The sequence below is a fragment of the Rhinichthys klamathensis genome, unplaced genomic scaffold (assembly GCF_029890125.1).
Source record: "Rhinichthys klamathensis goyatoka isolate OS25496 unplaced genomic scaffold, OSU_Roscu_1.1 h1tg000521l_1, whole genome shotgun sequence".
NCBI classification, from domain to species: Eukaryota; Metazoa; Chordata; class Actinopteri; order Cypriniformes; family Leuciscidae; genus Rhinichthys; species Rhinichthys klamathensis.
This window is the reverse complement of record NW_026607000.1, coordinates 169572-188673: the sequence shown is the minus strand read 5'-3', so window position 1 is coordinate 188673 and position 19102 is coordinate 169572. Positions and strand designations below refer to the sequence as shown.

Below are 19102 nucleotides of genomic sequence, written 5' to 3'. Positions count from 1 at the left end.
ATGCAGCTGATGTGGGCGTTTTCATGGCTTGCCTCAACATTTGCGTTTGAATAGCACACGCTCTCAGTGGGCGTGCTCACATTAACACGTCATACGCTATAATTAGCTGAAAGGAAAAATACTGACAACTCTCTCTTTTCATACAGATTACATAAACTGAGAATATTTGTTTTTTATATAAATTACTTCATTTAAAAGAAGAGAATTTCAGCTTCATAAAGAGAAATTGCTCGTGTCTCTGTGACAAGTATTGACTGAGATACAGTTTCAGAAGCGTTCGAGAATGGACTTCAGTCACAGAGAGAAGGCAAAACGCGCATCATGTTTATTTTTATGTTTATTTACACTTTGTTTTTATTGTGAGTATACACACACAAAAATAGACACTTAACAGGATCGAATGATGTATAACACTTATATGTAAGATCAAAATCAGCAGAGTATTTTGAGTCTCTTTTGCACTTATAAGAAAAAAAGGGAGCTGGTATCGCCGGCGATACCGCCGACCCCAGAGGGTTAAATCATATTTTCAATTACTGTATATATGATTTTGCAGCCATTTTGCCTAAAATCATCTTTAAATGTCTTTAATTGCTCATTGTTGCAGTTGGTCTGACACTCCCAGCCATGTTGGCATGTCTTATCGTCTTATTTGCGCTTGGCCCAGATAATTGCTGCTTGCAGCTATATTTATTATTATGTCTGATACCTGCAATGATGTTGTAATCAAGTCAATTGTGAAGGCGTTTGCGTAGTATTGTAGTTCTCATAATCAGTACACAGGAAATTAGTGTATTTGGTTTTTGAAAACCAGTTGATTGGATGCTCAAATGAAAGTCTAGCTTTGTGTTAGTCTTCCTTGTTCATTTGAATGTAAATAATCCAGAACCAACGCACTAAAAACACAAGCACAGACAAAAACAATATCTCAAATAAAATGTGGGTAAAATACATATTTTTAAGCAGGTGGCACAGTAGAAAAATCTTTTGTTCAATATGCAAATTAATTACAACAAAAAAATAATCTAGATGTATTACAATCAATATTTTTTTCTATGGCGTCATATTAATACTTAATATTTATATTTGTAACAAATTAAACAAACCATATAACTTTATTACTTCTGATAATTTTCACTTCTTGCTCTTCGTTATTCGTACTAGACAAAGTGCCGTGCTAATGCAATCTTTTTTGATACAAGCATGCCATTTACAGTAGCTGCCTCAGTGCAAATATAGAAACTCCATCATGATGTTGATTGCTGACATAATGGTTCAGAGTCCTGGAGAGGCAGAAACATGACAGTAAGTTCAAAATCTGTTTTTATAATAATAATAATTTGTTACAGTTATATGGCACTTTTCTCTGCACTCAAAGGGTTTTTTATGGGTTTATCATACTTGAAATTTGTTAACCTAGAGTCTCAGGTTTCGAGATTTCACACTGTACATTTAAAAACCCTGGATGGGACTTTTTATTTGCATATTTACAGGGAGAATATATTTTTTTTATGACAGTACAAAATGCATGAATATTTAATAAAACATTGAGGCAGTTTATGACCCAGGGTTAAAATATGTTAACTCAGGCTTAGTGTTCAAAACGGCTTTAAACTATCTTCATTTTACTACCTTTAAATGATGTCAGGCCAATAGCTTCTGCCGCTGGTGAGTCTTCATCTTCTACAAAAAAAATGTGAGAGTCATTTGTGATAACTGATTTCTGAGATTGCTCCCTTATTGCTCAGAAACATTATTATACTCCTGTATTTTGTGTACACTCTTAAAAATAACGGTTCTTTATTGGCATTGATGGTTCCATGAAGAACTTTTAACATCAGTGGTGCCTTTTAATTGCACTAAAGGTTCTTTATAGTGCCAAAAAGGTTCTTTAGTTTATTAAATTGTTTTTCACACAGAAAAAAAAAACCTTTTAAGAACTGATAACTAAAAGTTATTTGGTTCCCTTTCAACCCATCACGTTCGACTGGCGTAGTAATGTACCAACGAATTGGGATCTCACCTGAGAGCCCAATCACCTTTGAGTGTAAACCTAAACGAGCCAATGCATATTTGTATGCAATATTTGTATCGCATGCTCTGCCCCGCAGCGTGGATATAAATTCGGAAGCGGGTGCACTCACAGTTCAGCTTTTTGTTTCGGAGCAGAGCACTTGTGGCGCTACAGTGGTGGTCGCGATGTGCAAGAGCATTTTCTGCTGTTTCAATGAGAGCCTAAAAGAGCTTTCCTTTGGGCCGTTTCCCCTGTGGGCTTCAATTAACTCAGCTAACACGGGAGTTACACAGCGTCCTTTTAAAGTTGTTGTTCCACCCTTGCATTTCTGCATGTAGTCGTTCCTGTCCTCATCTAACGGCCATGATCGCTGCGTTTGTGGGTGGTTCATGTAAAAGCACAGCCGTCGGTCTTCTTGACACTGTTGGGAGATCGAGGATCTCAGTGAGAATTTATCAGCTGGGCAAAATCCCCATGGACTTCCCGCTCCTCAGTGTGTCGTGTGCCATCGAGGGCTTTTGTAGGTCTTTAATCTTCCTACTGAGAGTCAAACTATATTTGAATGTTTACATAGTATTAGTTCTTGTGACCATGTGATGTTTTTACAATTTGTCCAAAAGTGCTCCCTGGCTAAACCTTGTAAGCCTGCGAGATATCACAAGGCTCCCATCTCACAAGGGGGCCTTGTCGGCGACGCTGTCAAGCAGTGTGCCCAGCAGTTCTCAGCAGTCCAGAAGCAGGCTGAGGTAATCAAGAGCCTGCTCCGAAATGCTACCAGGCCATCGTAAGCGGGCCCCTCAGTCTGCTCGTCACCAAGGGCGTCCATTCACCTTCGAGGAAAGAAAAAAAAAGCTAGCACTATGGCGTGGCCAACTCAGCCGTGACGTCTAGCCCCCACAGGAAGACGACGACGCCAGTCTCAGCTGCTTATCCTCCAAGCGGTCGGTGAAACACCACCCCTGAGATGTGCGACTCGGAGATGGACGAAGCTGCTCTTTCCCCGGAGGAGGGACGGGTGGAGAATCTTTTGTTCAGTTTTGTTTCTGTTACACCACTGGCCACACAGCCAGCAGTACCCACATTTTCAATAAGAGAGCAGTATCCTCTATATATGGGTCCCAAGAGGGCGCTGTTGGTGGTGTACGATGTTATGCCTTACCACTCTCAGCCTTCTCTTCTGTCGTCAGCAGGCAGCAGCGTGCGCTTTGAGGATGCTCCTCGAGGAGGAAGCCTCCTCAAGCACCCTCTGCACAACCGGTGAACCAGATAAGTATTGCACCGCACACTCAGACCCCACTTCGTGGGTCACTACGGGGGGAACACTTTGCCTTCAAAGGGTGGGCATATCAGAACGCAAAGTCCTCCCCTTCTGCGGGGAAATCCCGTCCCGTCCCAATGCCAGAAGAATCACTCCCATTCCCTCCCACTCCCGGAATATGTCAGTTACAGTAAAACATACAGTAGAGATATTATACAGTACCTTGGTTGAAAAAAAAATCAATGAACCATTACTTGACTTGAACGGGTACATGAATAGACCCAAAACAACTCTAAAAATATTTGTACAAGCCATTTGGTCTAGTCTGGGTTCTTAAGGGAAAGTGTCAGAGCAGTCTTTGGGACATACCTGTCAAGTATCCCGTTTTGGCCGGGAAAGTCCCGTATTTTACCTTTCTTTCCCGCCACCCTCCCGTATTAGGATTTCCCCGTAAATCTCCCGTATTTTAACCTGCATTATTGAAAAATAATAATACCCCGGGCGGAGTAAAAAAAACCCATTCCCAATCTGAGCTCTAGCTGTCACTAGCATCGCGATAACTACAGGTAGGCCTACTGTAGGTGGCAGTTGTCGCGAGGTTAGTGTGCAGTGGTGGACGAAGTACACATACCATGTACTTGAGTAAAAGTAAAGATACTCAAGGTAAAATATTACTCAAGTAAAAGTAGAAGTGCTGCTTTTAAACATTCACTTGAGTAAAAGTACAAAAGTATTTGCCTTCAAATGTACTTAAGTATCCAAGTACTTTGATTTTTTTATGGCTATAATGTCCTATTATAATTTGTCACAAGACTCTTGCTTAACCCAGTCTAAGTGAAGACTAATGTCACTCTTGGCACACCAATCTATTAATTAAATGACATTAATAAGTCTGATATATATATATATATATAGTATATACTGTATGTATATATATTTGAATTTAATTATTTTTTTGTGTGTTTAATTTTGGAGGGAAGGGGACTGTTCCCATAAGGTATAAAACATTTAGAGTATTTACTGTATATATTTTTCTCCAGCGCCTATGGTCATAATTATTAACATCTTAATGTTATGATACATTCACATAAACCTGCACAACGCCATTAAATATATATATATATATATATATATATATATATATATATATATATATATATATATATATATATATATATATATATATATATGCACACATACACACACACACACATTCACACACGCACGCGCGCGCGCGCACACACACACACACACACATATATATATTCTATATTCTATGTTATGGGAGCCAATTTCCCTCCGAAATTAAACACAAAAACGTATTAATGCAGTGTTTCTGCTAGGCTAACGTTACTCCCCAGAAAAAAAAGCTATTACATGCAAGTAATTTTAGTGGCAACGTAAGCAATGTACATTATGCGTCAATACTTACCGATAATTGCTGCAATAATAGCTGCTGCTCTCTGTCCCGCTTAAAATCATTGTCAACGCGATTTGTTTGGAACTATTGAAAGCTAGCCTACACGAATAACGTGACCGCGCGTCGGCGAGATCACTGTCACATCTATGTTCGCAACTCTCATTTAACGGCTCTGGTTCGCGCTTAGTAGATACCGCCAAGGCAAGTTCAAAACAAAGCGCGCGCGCTGTACTGTGATTGGTGGCTCGTTCGACCAGTTACGTTTTTATCCACTCATAAATAAAAAGGAACGACTGATTTTGAAAATGTAGTAGAGTAAAAAGTAAGATATTTGACTTTGAAATGTAGTGGAGTTAAAGTAAAAGGCTCCCAAAATTTAAATACTTGAGTAAAGTACAGATATGCAAAAAAGCTACTTAAGTACAGTAACGAATTACATTTACTTCGTTACTGTCCACCACTGTTAGTGTGTGAGGTCAGATGATGAGTGACAACGCGGGGAAAACAAAAAACAAACAAAAACAGAGACGGATGATGGACGCAATGACAGAGCAAGGCACTCCTGCCAAAAAACCAAAACCCTCATGTACTAAATACTGCGATCAATGGGATAGCGAATATACTTTTCTGAAGAGGAGCAGGGTGGGGGACAGTCACGCGTTTTGTAAGTTTTGTAACTGCGACTTTAGCATCGAACACGGGCAGGGCCGTCGCTAGTGGGGTGAAAGGTGGTGACAATTATAGGGGCCCCCGCTGCCCAGGGGGCCCCACAAAATCCAGCAGTTATACTATTTAGGCCCCAGTAGTATGAATAATTCTAGTATTTATATTAGTTGTATGCCTGAGATTTAAATAAAAACCACAAAAACGTGCAATTTGGGTAAATATTTTTCCAAATATCTACTTCTCTTACCTCCATAAAAATGGTTTAGTCCGACCTAGTATTTATTAATTATTCAGTCAGGGTCAGTGACAAACATCAGATGGACCCAATAAAATTGTAAGTCCCACCCCAGCTCGTGAACAGAACCAATCAGAGTTGAGGCGGCAGCCTGAAGTTAATGATGAACTTGGTGGAAGAGCAGGAGACTTGCGTTTACACTTGGCATTAACATGCGATCACCGTGATCCGATCAAGCAGATCGGATCATTAGGCAATCAGGACATCGCGCGTTTACATTTATTCAAATTAAGCAGCCTCTGGATCTGGATAACCGATCGGATTTCTGTTTCCCGCATAATATTTAAATCAGGTCTGTGGCACGACACCAGATTAATAGTAAAGATGATACAAATTAAACAACATCCCAATTGCTTTCACTCACTCACTTTACTTTCATATGCAATCTCCATTAATTAGATCAAATTATATTTTTTGAAAGAAGGAATACTTCCAGAGTTGATCTTACAAAAATAACTGGGTTGATCATGTTAAACAAGTCACATCATCGATCATCTGGGTTTAAGGTTGCGTGCAATGACTATATTGACAGAAATGGGAGATTGATAAACATGCTAAAACAATAAAAACATTCAACATTTAAAACATTAAAAAATTCCGATTCTGATTATTCCTCTGTCAAAGCAGCTCTTCATTAAGATCTCATTACTGACTGTGAGTGTACAGGCGATCGCCTCGTTCAGATAATGTTGCACAATTAAAATGAAAAATGACACACATAAATAAACTGTTTTAAAGATTGACGTTTATTGTTCAAATAAGTTTAATTTCGTGTCTAAACTGCGTCTGGCCATTACTTTCTGACAGTCACGCGGGGAGACTGGGCGGGGATTTAAATTACGTTCACCTGTGAATGCAGACACGATGGCTGGATTGCGTTTACATTACACTGAGATCCGATCACAATGCGTCCTCGACTACCTCCGAACCGGGACACCCTGATCGGATAACATTCCGATCAGATGTGCGTTTACACTCGTCTTTTCAATGTGTATGTGGACAACATCCAGATACAGGTCGCATGTTAATGCCAAGTGTAAACGCAGGGAAAAGAAAAAATAAATCAGGGAACCAGAAATGCCAGGAAAAGACGGAGAGGGAGGCAAGAGTGGTTATCCCAGTCGATCAAGACGTTCTTAAAGACCGGTTATGCTATATTGTTATTTCACTGGGAATTAGAAAACTTCCGTCTACAGTCTGCCGTGTACAGTCATTTTTTATTATCGGTGCGCGCCACAATCGACCGAATGATTACGTGGTCTAAATTCCTATCTTTTTACACTATTGTAAATAGAGTTTTAAAAAAATTACACGAGTCACGACGCATTGCATCATGCATCTGACCTGCCGGCTGATGATATTTAAAACATAGAGAAAACACGAATACAACACACTGCACTTGGATGAATAAATGTATTCGCTTTATTTAATAATATTACCAGTTCCGTATTATCTTTATTAAAAAATAAGACAATGAATGGTTTTATTTTTTGAATTAGACTGCATTCTTGTCAATTTCTAAATGTTTACTTTTTGATTTATGAATTGTAACAGACTGATGGGGGAAAAAATATTACTTTTTAAAAATTGGTTTTATTATTATTTAACAATTTCTTGCTTTTTTGTTAGTTTTTATTAGTTGTAATTTGTATATAAACATTTAACTTTTAAAATAAAGGTTCTCTTACGAGAGTATCTCTCGTACTGCGTAATAGCTTACGCTAGGGGAAAAACTCTTTTCCGCGAGATATTGAAGCCAAAAATTATCCTTAATTTTTTAATAATGTAAAACGCTTTGCAGCAGCAAGCAGACATAGGCGAAACAGCTCGCGCGCCTATTGGCTGCTCTGCAGCAAATGCAGCAGCCTATCGAGAGAGACTCTGCGTGACGTAATGACCAATGGGGGCCATTCGCGCCCATATCGTCACGTCCCGCCAGAAGGGGCGTGGTCTCACCCTATAAATATGCTTGTTAGGCTGATACAAACTGATTTTTACCTCTTCAGCGAAGCACACGCATCGCTGGATCCGGAGTGAGAAGCCGCGCCGTCGAAGCAAGCCTTTCAGCGGGACGAGCTCTGGAGTCGCTGGCCTCGCCGCCTTCAACTGCCGTACCTGCTGCGCTTTCCGGCGTTATATATCCTTTTCATACTCTGTGTGTATTTACTCTGTTGAGAGTGTTTGTCAGCTTACTTCGCGACTCACACTTCTCTCACAAAAGAGCTGCGTCTTTTTAAAGATGCCTTCCTGTGGCTCGTGCCGCGCCCCGCTCAGCGATGGAGACCGGCACGTCATCTGTGTTTCCTGCCTGGGTGAGGATCACGCGGCTCTCGCGCTCGCTGAAGGCGGATGCCCTCATTGCGAGCCTTTGCCCATGGTGACTCTGAGGACTCGCCTGGCATCATTCTCCGAGCCTTCACCGCAGCCCGCCGTGGTGCCGCGCCGCAAGAAGCGCCGCGCCCAGCGCGCTCCCGAGCTCTCTCCAGCCCGCCAAAGCTCGCCGGTTCGCCCGCCAGCTTCGCCAACGGCCACCGCCTGCCGCCGCGTCCATCCACGAGTTTGACGAACCCACCGAGGCGTGTTCTCTTCTGGCATCCGATAGCGAGGATTGGGCGAGCTCCGTGGACCTCCCCTCCGCTAGCGTTTCCCGCCAGACCACTGGTAAGAGAGCCGGCATTGAGACTGAGCTGATGCGTCTGCTCTCTCAGGCCGTGGATAGCATCGGCCTCGATTGGGAAGCGCCCGCGCAACCACCGCGCAACAGGCGAGCTCTGTGGACCTCCGCCTTCTGTCCGCGAGTCGTCAAGGAAACGGGCCAGCATTCTACCCCGCCCCCCATGGGCGTGCGTCACCGGCAAATGAGAAAAGAGTGTGTTTTAGTCCCCGCCGAGGCCGGATTAATCTCCATTTCTCAAACATTTCTCAGCTCCTAGTTTGAGCGGCTGAAAATGTCATTATTGCAGCAATGAGCCTGTTGTATAACACGCACACCTGCATACAAACGCCGACACACACAAAACTGTGATGACACTCTCTTATCTGCTTGCGCTAGTGTAGTTCTCCCTGTGGCCCAGTGGCGGAACCTGAAGCTTTCACGTGGGAGACCCGTGTTCGATCCCGGCTCTCGCAGCAGATAAAAATTTAGTCTCGCCGCGGCCAGACTTCCACCGAAACTTTTCGCTCGTTCAGTTCCAGATAATGCGACTGTTCCAGTGTATTTTGCAGTAAACAAGCTGGTACCACGGCCCGCTTGCCTGCACATAAAGGCCGTTTCCATGGCGACCCAGAAAAATCATTGTATTTCTGGTTTTCCGGCCACAGCCGATGGTGTTATAAGTGTAATAAAATGCTCACAGCCCAGTGTTCATTTCTACACACAAACACAGCCCGCCACGGTACAGGGCTCGCACAATTGTGCATTAAATGTAGTGAATGTGCCCACAACCCAGTGCCCACATACACTACCACGGTTTCTGTAAAACGAAACCAACACAAGTCTTCCTAGCCTCCTAGGAAATTTACGGTGTTTCAGTCTCGCCGTGGCCAGACTTCCACTGAAATTTTCGCTCGTTCAGTTCCAGAAAATGTGACTGTTCCAGTGTATTTTGCAGTAAGCAAGCCAGTACCATGCCCGCTTGCCTGCACACTAATGCTGTTCCCACGGCGACCCAGATAAATCACATAAATGGTGTATTTTCTGATATTCCGGCCACAGCCGATGGTGTTATGAGTGTATTGAAAATGCCTACAACCCAGGGCTCATTTCTACACACAAACACAGCCCGCAAAAATGCAGGGCTCGCACAAACAATCCGGCCACGGCCGATGGTGTTATGAGTGTTGTAAGAATGCCCACCCAGTGCCCATTCCCACACCCAGACACAGCCCGCCACGGTGCAGGGCTAGCACAAATAAACTCGACTCAGGTCGATTGTGCAAACAATGTAGTAAACGCGCCCATGTCACCATGCCCGCTCACACTACATGCTGCGTGTCCCTTGGTTTCTGTAAAAACGAAACCAACACACATTCAGTCGGCCATGAACGACGGTGTTTTCAGTGTAATAAATGTGCCCGCAGCCCCGCGGCCACATTTTGTTACAGACACGCCGATTCCTACGGGATCTCCCCCGCTCGCTTTTTCTGCACTATCTGCCATAAAAAAGCTGAGCGCGGTCAGGCCGCCCGCTGTGATCAGCGCGCCCCCCGCCTCGAACGCTGTAAACACGGTGTTGTGTTCCCAGTATGCCCGGGCTCTCGAGTTGCCGTTTTGCCGCGACCAGAGCCCGGATTTCATTCTGCCCCTAGCTATTCATGCAGATGCGTGGTCAAAGCTTCCCGGGGTATCAGAATGGGTGCTGAACACTATAAAGAGAGGCTATTCGCTACAATTCGCTCGACGCCCACGCCGCTATACGGCGCGCGTCGAAACTACGGTGAAAAACGAAGTGTCTCATCTACTTCGTGCCAAAATAGCGAAACTACTGAGCAAAGGGGCTATAGAACCTTTATCTCAGGCTCAGAGCGAAGGGGGCCTATACAGCAGATATTTTCTGGTACCGAAAAAGGATGGGGGTCTCAGACCCATTTTAGATCTGCGACAGCTGAACAGAGCGCTTGTCAAACGCCAGTTCAGAATGCTTACGACCAGGAAAATCCTCGCGCAAGTGCGCCACGGGGACTGGTTTATGTCAATAGATCTGAAAGACGCCTATTTCCAGATACAAATAGCGTCCCATCACAGGCGATTTTTGAGATTCGCCTTCGAGGGCCAGGCATATCAATACACAGTCCTGCCGTTCGGCCTGTCCCTAGCACCTCGTACATTTACGAAGTGCATGGACGCGGCGCTCGCACCCCTGAGACTTCAGGGCATGCGAGTCCTGAACTACTTGGACGATTGGCTGATTCTAGCTCGATCACGATCGGAGCTCATAGAACACAGGGCCGCATTACTCGAGCACCTCGAGAAGCTGGGCCTCACAGTCAATTGGGCGAAGAGCTCACTGTCTCCCAGTCGGAAAATTTCCTTTCTGGGAACCGTGTTGGACTCGCTGTCCATGACAGCACGCCTGTCACCAGAGCACGTACTGAGTATTCAGCGCTGCGTGAAATCCTTCCGCCACGGCGCGATAGTTCCGCTCAAAAGGTTTCAGAAAGTGCTGGGGCTGATGGCCTCAGCAGCCTCTGTACTCCAGTTGGGCTTGTTCCGCATGCGCCCACTGCAGATGTGGCTGAAAGCGCGGGTTCCACCCAGGGCATGGACAGCGGGTCTGTTTCGCCTCAGGGTCGACCTTCAGTGCGTTTCAGCTCTGGAACCTTGGAAAGTGACCGACTGGTATCAGTCAGGTGTGAGTCTGGGGACCGCTTCGAGTGTGAAGGTGGTGTCTACGGACGCCTCCACCTCGGGGTGGGGAGCGCTGCTCGAGGGCAGACCGCTAGCTGGCCTGTGGTCAGAACGGGAAAAGCTCCTTCACATAAACTGCTTGGAGATGATAGCAGTCGACAAAGCGCTACGGCTTTTTTGTCCCCAGATAACAGGCCACCACGTCTTAGTCCGGTCGGACAACATGTCAGTGGTGGCATACATAAATCGCCAGGGCGGCGTCAGGTCACGAAGCCTTCTCAGGCTGACGGAACGCCTTCTGGTCTGGGCTCAGCACAGCCTGCTCTCACTGAGAGCGGCGCACGTGCCTGGTCACCTGAATGTGGGACCAGACAGACTGTCCAGGAACAAGGTCCCGGCAGGGGAATGGTCGCTGCACCCGCAGACGGTCCAGCTGCTGTGGAAAACGTTCGGCAGAGCACAAGTGGACCTGTTCGCGTCCCACGAAAACGCTCATTGCCCGGAGTTTTTCTCGAAAAGCAAGGACGCGCTGGCTCATGTTTGGCCCCGCTGCCCCCTATATGCTTTTCCTCCCGTCTCGCTCCTGCCTCAGGTGTTGGAACGAATCAGGGAGAACGGATGCCCAGTGCTGCTCGTAGCTCCGCTCTGGACAAACCAGACGTGGTTCCCTGCCCTGATGCAGCTGACCAGCACTGCCCCATGGCCTGTACCATTGAGGAGAGACCTCCTCTCTCAGGCGGAGGGCTCGATTTGGCACCCTCGCCCGGAGTTGTGGTCCCTGCACGCATGGGCCATCAACGGGTACCCGCTAGCCTCCCAGAAGGAGTGTTAAACACGATCGCGCAGGCTAGAGCTCCGTCTACCAGGCGGCTCTACTCCTCGAAATGGTCTGTTTTCTCTGCATGGTGTCAAGCCCAGAGCTTTTCACCTGTGGAGTGCGGGGTTTCGGAAGTGCTTTCCTTCCTTCAAGAGCTACTGGATAAGGGCAGGACCCCATCCACGCTCAAAGTGTATGTGGCGGCCATAGCAACGTTTGCAAAACCGGTGTCTGGCCAGTCGCTGGGGAAAAACGACTTAGTCGTGCGTTTCCTTAGGGGAGCTCGGAGGCTGAACCCTCCCAGGCCCCCTTCAGTCCCGACGTGGGACCTTTCCACGGTCCTGGAGGCCATGAAAGGCGCCCCGTTCGAGCCAATCCAGCTGGTGGACATGAAACACCTGTCGTTCAAAACAGTGTTTCTCATGGCTCTCGCTTCAGTGAAGCGCATAGGGGACTTACAGGCGCTTTCAGTAAGCGCGTCGTGTATGGAGTTTGGGCCTAATGACTCGAAGGTCATTCTCAAACCAAAGCACGGGTATGTCCCGAAATCCCTCAATACACCGTTCAGGGCCCAGGTAATTTCCCTGTCCGCCCTTCCGGTTCTCAGTGAGGAGGATGATGCGAGTCTCCTTTGCCCCGTCAGGGCATTGAGAGCTTATGTGTCACGCTCGTCTGTTTTCAGACAGACGGAGCAGCTTTTTGTTTTGTTTGGCGGGCGTTCTAAGGGACTCGCCGCCTCAAAACAGAGCCTATCCAGATGGATAGTGGATGCCATTGCGCTCGCTTACTCTGCGAAGGGCCTACAGTGCCCTTTGGGTGTCAGGGCGCACTCCACGAGAGGCGTGGCCTCTTCGTAGGCGTGGTCGAGCGGGGTTTCCCTGCAAGATATCTGTACGGCCGCGGGCTGGGCCTCGCCGTCTACATTTATAAAATACTATAACCTGGAGGTACCCGCCTTACAAGCTAAGCTTTTGGCGGTCTAAAATTCAGTGCTATCTGCCCCGCTGTGCGGCCCAGATGCTGAGTTTACTGCAGCCCCATGAGTGTTGACACACGTATGGCTACCCAGATCAGGCTGAAAGCTTTCACCCTGGCTGCGCGTTTTGTTGTCATATAATAGCCCCGCTGGGTGCTTTTTTATAAGGAATGACGCTTCCAGCCTCTCTTCCTCCACTCTATGTGAGTTTATGGTGATTATGCACTACATGAGCCCTGGGCTTCGGCCCCCGGGACTTTGGTGTTGGATCCCTGTACGCACGGCGTGTTGCATTGTGTTCCCCTAGCGTAAGCTATTACGCAGTACGAGAGATACTCTCGTAAGAGAACGTACTCGGTTACTAACGTAACCTCTGTTCTCTCTAGAGAGGGAACGAGTACTGCGTATCTTGCCGTGCTTGGAATACGCTCTGGTTCGCTTCAGCGGTAAAAACCAGTTTGTATCAGCCTAACGAGCATATTTATAGGGTGAGACCACGCCCCTTCTGGCGGGACGTGACGATATGGGCGCGAATGGCCCCCATTGGTCATTACGTCACGCAGAGTCTCTCTCGATAGGCTGCTGCATTTGCTGCAGAGCAGCCAATAGGCGCGCGAGCTGTTTCGCCTATGTCTGCTTGCTGCTGCAAAGCGTTTTACATTATTAAAAAATTAAGGATAATTTTTGGCTTCAATATCTCGCGGAAAAGAGTTTTTCCCCTAGCGTAAGCTATTACGCAGTACTCGTTCCCTCTCTAGAGAGAACAGAGGTTACGTTAGTAACCGAGTACGTTTTACAACAACATCACCATCTTCTGTTATGTGGGCCTCCATGTTCATCTATTGTACAGTATATGATATTGGTGGAGTGTGGTGGGGGCCCACATCAATATTTTTTCAGGGGGCCCCGAATCCTCTAGCTATGGCCCTGCACACGGGGAAGGAATGATGTATGTCAGCACGAGAAAGGGTGTTTAGCATGGTACGAAAGATTGTTACAGAGAATAGGACGATGTTAGACAACAGAACTGTTTGCTCTACTCTCATGTAAAATTAACCACTCTGGCCCAGCCCACAAATACACTCCTTCCAAAACAGTTAATACAAAGTCTGCAACAAATTTGTTCAATAACTCACTAAAAGAGTAAAGAAAAGTTATGTGAAATGAAAAGAAAAACTGCAAATGAAAAGAAAAACTGTAAAAGAAAAGCAATATGAAATGAAAATAATGTGTGGAATGAAAATAAAATGTAAATGTAAAGACAAGCTATGTTAAATGAACAGAAAATATGCAAATAAGCCTTTAAATAAATGCTCTTAATATATACCCTATATATACCATACACATATATATATATATATATATATATATATATATATATATGTGTGTGTGTGTGTGTGTGTGTTTTCATTTAGGCTATAACACCTCTCTTAAAATGTAAGGGATACAGGAGCTTGGTTGGGGTGGTGGGAATACTCGCGGTGGGCGCCGGAAAAAATTTTAAAGTGTAATGTACACACTCTAAAAATAATGTGTCAGCTCAATAACAACAACAAACTGACACAACAGTTTGCATCAATCTTTTTTGAGTTATGACAAATTTGAATGAAATTATGTAGAGGAACTTAATAATATGTAACAAACACAACTTTGTTTTTTAAAGTTGATTCCTCAAAACTCCAACTACTTGAGTAATGCTGAAATTTGAGTTTAAATTACAATATTAAAGCTGCAGTCCGGCATTTTTCCTCTTTGTCGCCATCTCTGTTCGAAATCTGCAATTGCAGTCATTCGCGGAATTATCAACTTTACGTGGGTTGTAGTTCAACACCCTCGACAAGGCACAGCGGGGATGAACACAATGTTTGAGGAGAGTGTGCAGCTGTCAGTCACCGCTCCGATGTGGATATTGTCATTCAGAATCACAGATTATTCTTTTTGGAAGTATGACCAACATAACAATTTTCACCGGGAAATGTCATCTGAACTAGTAAGAAACATTCACTTTTGTTCTGGTTCTGACATTGCAGTAAATCGCGCTGATTAAATCTAACAATTGCTTATAAGTTATCATTTCACGCAAAACCGTGCAAAGTAGCTATACTATGTTCTCAAATTGTTAATGTTAACAACGTCAGCAAGCATTGCGTGACTACATCATGTAATGTCCTTCCGATATTATCCTTGTTTTCGCATGGGTCCGGTTGCAGTCTCTTTTTTTCTGTAGCCACTCCGAAGTCCGAACGAAGTCTTTTGCATGTTACAGCGGGTGAGTCTCTAGTTGTCACTGATGATGATCGTCGTTTGAACCTTTCTGGATCCGCCATCAAATTGATAAGTTTAATTATATCAAGTGCTGTGAGAAAAGGCTATAAATCTCTACCTCCAACATCCTCACACGCAATTTAGCTTATACTAGCCGAGACTCCTTCTTTATGTGTACAGATGTGACGTAATGACGCAAAGACATGCTCGAATCTCCCGCGGAAATCCACCAGTACCACTAAAATTAAAAACATTATTACAAGCTTACCGTTTTGCATCGAGCTAAGGCAAGCAGATAGTTTTGAACACTGGCTGGTTATGTATTTTATCAAATATGTATTTTGGATAATTTTTAACCCAAAAAAAGCTACGGACAGCAGCTTTAAGTTAATGATAAACATTATGTCAACACAACTTAAACTGTTTATTGAAATTAAAATGAAAATGAAATTATTAATTTATGTTACAAATGTTAATATATGATAGATATTAGTCGATGTTTGTTAGGTATCTTACCTTTAATCACACCATCCACATGAACAGCTGAAACATGATCAGTAAACAGTTCTTCTTTTTTCTCATATTCTGAATGATATTAGAGAGATTGTGGTTTTATTATACCTGTTATACAAATCTAAACTCATAATTCTGGCTTGTTATACAAGCAAATTCATACAAAATGCCAGAAAACTTTATTTGTTGTCTTGTCACATAATATCATCACAAAGGCTTGGGATATGAAATAGTACCATTTGTTAAAGTGAATGAGTACATGACTGTGTTTTTGATTGTAATGTCAGCCAGACACAGTTAAAGGCACATACCTTCCATCTCTGTCGGACTGTTGTCCATGTACTCCTCCAAGGGTAAAGCCGTTTCTGCAGAGCAATTGAAGACCCATGCAAATGCATATATGGATACATTTCACACACACACACACACACACACACACACACACACACACACACACACACACACACACGTCGCGACTTTATGGCGACTTTTCATAGACATAACGATTTTTGTACTGTACAAACTAACCCTACCCATAACAAAAAAAACATCAGTTAGTATGATTTATAAGCTGTTTTCCTCATTGCGAACAAAAAAATGTCCCCACAAGGTCAGACACTTCTGGTATTACTATACTTGTGGTAACATTTGGTCCCCATAACTTACGGTTCTTGGAGTCTGCCATTGAGAAAAACAAGTCCTCTGGTACCGTTTCTTTTTTCTCTAAAGATAATGAAAAGAAATTAAAGTTTTGTAAGTAGTTAAATGTAAAATGTAAATAATATAATTAAAAACACAGAAGCTAAATGTTACTGTTTTTACTGTATTATTGATCAAAAAAATTAAAATAAAGTTTTGTCCCAAATGACGATTGAAGTACCATGATAATCCATATATTTTTCCCTAGTGAAGTGTACTGTGTTCATTTTTAATGATTTAGTTATAGGCTGCATTCATTTCTTTCTAGGTTTCTTTATACAATATATATTACATATATATATATATATATATATATATATATATATATATATATATATATATATATATATATATATATATATATATTTCTTTTTTTGTGTGTGCAATTTTTTTTTTTTTTTTTTTTTAAACTAACATACTTCACTATTGGGTTACTCACTCACTCTCTCTCTCTCTCTCTGGTTAATTCATTCAAATTCATTAAAAAACATATATTACAGGGCTTCTTTATTTCACTTCAGAATTCTAGATCTGAGCTGTAGATAAACGAAAATTATTTCCAGACTATTTATCCATTCTGTCAGATTTTGCGCTGCAAAACATTCACGAGTCATGACAGCTGTTATCTTGTCTATGCTTGTAAAATAATCATGACCACCAGCCGACATGAATTATATAAATAATTTTAATAGCACGGCCATTCAAAACCAGGGTCTACCATGTGCATAGTAAAAAGATCACCGAAAATAATTTTGGGGTGGAATTAATGTGAACACAGATATCGGATACAGGCCAAAAAATCAGATATGAACAAAAGATTTGATCTGTACATTGAGACTTGCCGTGTAAATGCATCCTGGGTGACATGAGGCTGGTTTCTAGTACTTGGTGTAAATAGATATTGCTTGTTTTTTTTAAATAATGAGACCAGTATCATTAACTAAGACACTTAATTTCAGAAGTATATGAATTGTGTTATGTTTGTAGCCTACCTGGTTTACAGGTGATTCTTAGAACAAGGCATCCAATGATCAGGATGACAATAAAGCAGACAAGACATCCTGAGATGGCCAGCAGAATCTTTCTCTTTAATACTGTAATAATGAGGGAAATTATGAAGTTAATCAAATTAAATCAACATTCCATTAAAACATTTATGTAGAAATTATATATAAAAAGTGTTTGTTTTTTTTGTCCATCATAATAACAGGATATTTATCTCACAAAATGTTTCTTTTCCTCATTTTTAATCTAAATGTATGTTCCCTTTAAAAAGTTACTCTCAATGCTGCGCTTGATTCAGTGCTCTGGGAACACTTTTTGTTGTGACCAGCTGTGAAATATGTGTGCAACACATCAGTGAAATTGACTTGGACAGTGATGTCATCGGAATGCACGCTCATCAGAGGCTATAGTTTGATGTGCCACAGGTGCATTGGTCTTTTTGTCTCCAGACCATACTGTGTGTGTGTGTATGTGTGTGAATAAAGCTCTATCTGACTCTCTGCTGGGAGTTAGTTTTCATTAGGCAGTGTGCAAGAATTTCCTCTTTATCCTCTCACTCTTTGTGAAAAAACATGAAAAAGGAAAAGAAAAGACAAATGAGCGATGTGCATAATAAACGGTGTGTGCCTCCATGTTCACAGCCTATGTTTAAATGCAACACACACAGTATTGCTTTGTTTGGGGGAGGAGCACGCTGCCCTTGCGTTGGAGAAGGGCGAGTGCGAGCATTGTGAATTATTCATGGTTAAGATGCTACGTGCTCTTCTTGCTTACTCCCAAGGGCCAGCACCCGCTATGACATCATGGAGCTCGCATATGGATCTGCCTGAGGGGCGATAAACGGGTCCGTCCATTGCACTCGCTCTGTCCCGGCGCTTCTTCGGCTCGTGCGGAGGTCAATGAATCTCTTAAAATCCTGTATGGATTATGAGTTGCCTATCTCCGAGTGTTCCTCACGTGATGACAAAGCGTGTGAGGAATTACTCAAGATGGTTACTTGCACGGTGGCCAGATTACAGCTAGACTGGCCACGCGAACAAGAGACCCCTTAACGCTCTAAACTGGTAGACAGATTTCAGTCTGGTGGCCAAGAGGAGGGACCCCAACAGCGGATCTCTCCCATTCTTTGATGAGCTCCATAACGAGTTATCTCGTTCATGGGGGAAACCATATACTTCTTGTGTCTTTGTGTCTTCGACGTCGACATTATCGATTATCGATTATCGTTGGTGCGAAGGCACGGGGATAAACGATGATGCCACAGGTTGAAGGGATGCTCACAAGCTATCTCTCACCTGGTTCAGTATCATTAAAGGTGACCTATAATTCAAAATTGAATTTACCTTGGTATAGTCAAATAACAAGAGTTCAGTGCATGGACATGACATAGAGTGAATCTCAAACTGGACTGTTTTCGCGTTCTCATTTAATTCACGTTTATGAAAAACACCCCTGAAAAACGGTCGGTTCTCCACACAATACCGACTGTGACGCAATAGTCGGGATCATTAATATGTACGCCTCCAAATATTTGCATAATGCCAGCCCTCAATGCCAGGCAGAACTGCGCAGCCGAAGCATGGCAGTTGCTCAGTGTGGATGTACACATGAACACAAAAGTATTTTTTAGTTCCTTCATCTGAGCCTCTGAAGAAACAATGGGTTAATTTTATTTTCTCTGGAAATTTCCAAACATTTCACCGAGTGTTTCCTCAACTTGGGCCAATACAGAGCTGGCCTCGGATCGAGCTACCAAGCAACACTTTCTGATGTGTAATTGTTCAAGTTCAGACAGGTAATCTTTCTCTCAAAATCGTTCAATACTGT

General features: G+C 43.5%; 1 protein-coding gene and 1 long non-coding RNA gene across 2 annotated transcripts in view; both read right to left on the bottom strand.

Annotated features, from left to right (window-relative positions):
• LOC130072998 (titin-like) overlaps positions 1 to 19102 on the bottom strand; it is a 93008-nt gene that overhangs the window by 54945 nt on the left and 18961 nt on the right. The gene's annotated exons all lie outside the window — the stretch shown is intronic.
• Positions 1133 to 15664, bottom strand: LOC130073002 (uncharacterized). The gene is made up of 3 exons (XR_008804200.1): positions 15575 to 15664; positions 1633 to 1680; positions 1133 to 1283 (listed from the first exon to the last, which is right to left on the bottom strand). It is a non-coding gene; the product is annotated as an uncharacterized LOC130073002 (long non-coding RNA).